A 2,594-nucleotide genomic window follows, 5' to 3' on the forward strand; every position below is an offset into this window, starting at 1 on the left:
TGTGTGTGTGTGTGTGTGTGTGTGTGTGTGTGTGTGTGTGTGTGTGTGTGTGTGTGTGTGTGTGTGTGTGTGAGGATGACACATAGGCCGTGGGATGTGTTTGTGTGTGCTCATGTTCTTCGGTCTCTCTCATATTGATGTGGATGTCAATAAATACTCTGTATATATCGGTGTGTGTGTGTGTGTGTGTGTGTGTTGCAGAGGTGTAGGACTGTGAAGCCAATAGGGAAGAGAGAGAGGGAGAGAGGGAGGGAGGGCTGGAGTGTTAAAGTAAGATTAACTTTATTGATCCATGAGAGACAGAAGTGGTTATTGTAGCCACAAACACCAGGCTACGGTTGAAAATGCAGGAAGGTGAAGATGAAGATGTGTGTGATTCTCACTGGAGCCACGTTTCAGCCCCGTGGCTTAAATCAGATCTCAAATTTGCAGACTTGTCTCGTTCCTGGAATGCTAATGTGCTCAAGTTGTCAGGTCCAATTTTTTGCTCTGAAGGTAGTCTCTGGTCAGGGGGAGTCTGCGTTGCCGCTCACACCTTTTGTAGTCTATTAATAAAAGGTAAAGTGAAAGGATTTAACGCAAGACGGGGAATGTAAGGGCAAGAAGACCCTGCTCACATGGGAATCAATAGAAAGGTTTTCGAACACATGCAGAGGTTCTAAAAAGTGAGATGATTTTTCTGATTTCTTTATACACTGTTTCAAAACTTTACTTTAGCTAAGTGAAATATGCTAATACTGAAATATAATTTTATTTGATGGCTACATAGTTTCGGGATCATTTTGCTGCCAAAATTGAAGCTCTATTATTATTCCCAACAACTCTGATTAGAAAAACATCTCCACAGCATGATCCCACCACCACCGTGTTTTACAGTGGTGGTGTGTTGGTCAGGATGATGTACAGTGTTAGTTTTTTTTTTTTACCATGTAGTGTTTTGTATACCAGCTAAAATATTTCATTTTCAGTATCACAGGATCAAGTCCAGCCAAGTCAAATTTATTTGCAGAGCACGTTTCAGCAACCAGGAAGTTAGAAGTGCTTTACACTGTAAAAACATAATTCACTAACTAATTGTGAAGCAAACAATAAACATTACATTCTGTCAAATGCCATCATCAAACAAGCAAATATTTCAATCGATGATGAATTTATTCATCAATGTTGGGATTATTATGAAACATAGGCAGCTCTAATCAGGTGAATTTTTAATCTTGATTTAAATTAACACTGTTTCAACGTCTTGGCCGTTTTCTGGAAGTTTGTTCCAGATTTATGGTGGGTAGTAAATTGAAAGGTTGTGTTTATTCCAACCTTTTCAATACACTTTCTTTCAGTGTAGGGGATTCTTTTTTTTTTTTTTTTTTTACTATTAAAAAAAAAGTGTTGAATGTGACAAAATTTGGAAAAGCTTAAGCTCTACAAGTACCTCATGTCTTGGAAATGTTCACAGTTTCTCTCTTTCTGTCTTTCATCTTTGTAGTTGTGCGTCTAAAAGAAGAGCTACCAACTGAGCCTGGAAAAGAGTTGAATTTTGTTTCTTTAAAAAAACGCTTGGAAGTGTTGTACAGAGAAAGAGACACTGAATGGACCTCTTTCAGCTGAAATCACTGTGTTTTTAAACCAGGTAAACCAGAACGCTTGAATTGAACCAGACTGCCACATCAGCCATTAAGTGCAGTTATTCTGAGATACAGAATGGTTGTAGCAAGCATTGAAAAGCCTGGGGAAAAAAAAAATAAAATGTGGTTCTTAATGCTGTTAGGGGAAATTACAAGTTTATACAATCTCAGACAGCACATTACTCTTTTTGGCCTTCCCAGCTTCAAAGCTTTCCCCTATCACCCAGTTTATGTGAGGGGACACAAACATAAGGTAATCACATACTTGGCAGTAAGTGCAACCATTATTCAAATTTTAATGCATGGAAGTGAGTCCTTAGATGTCAAATGATCTAGAGGAGAAACTTGTCAACACAGATGTAATATTTTTAAGTTTAAATATTTGTTCTCTGACAGCTGTGTGTTCTAAAGTGCTGAAAGGCAAATGATAAAAAAACTAATTATGGACTTATTTTGTAAGTTGGATTAAACTATCTTTTTATTTGCAAATAAGAAAAGGGGGAAAAATCAAAACTAAGATATTTTCAAGCTTTTCGTTTGATTTTCTTTCAGGAACTTCTCTTTTTTTCCTGAAAGGAGGGCAGAAAGATAAGACAAAAATTTTGTCGACAAAATCTGACCAGACCATTACATACAGTAATATACAGACCATACATCTTTCCCACAATGAAACATTTATGTTTTTGTTTTTTTTATTTCAGAAAAAGATTGTGTTATATGGGGTGCACAGTGGCACAGTTGGTAATAAGGAAATAAGTGAATCAAAGAAGATTACCGAATATGGAAATAGGTTTTAATAGGGAATTGACATGGGCTGCACAGTGGTGCAGTTGGTAGAGCTGTTGCCTTGCAGCAAGAAGGTTCTGGGTTCGATTCCCGGCCCCGGTCTTTCTGCATGGAGTTTGCATGTTCTCCCTGTGCATGCGTGGGTTTTCTCTGGGTACTCCGGTTTCCTCCCACAGTCCAAAAACA

Source organism: Poecilia reticulata, linkage group LG21 (genome assembly GCF_000633615.1).
Source record: "Poecilia reticulata strain Guanapo linkage group LG21, Guppy_female_1.0+MT, whole genome shotgun sequence".
In the NCBI taxonomy this organism is placed as follows: domain Eukaryota; kingdom Metazoa; phylum Chordata; class Actinopteri; order Cyprinodontiformes; family Poeciliidae; genus Poecilia; species Poecilia reticulata.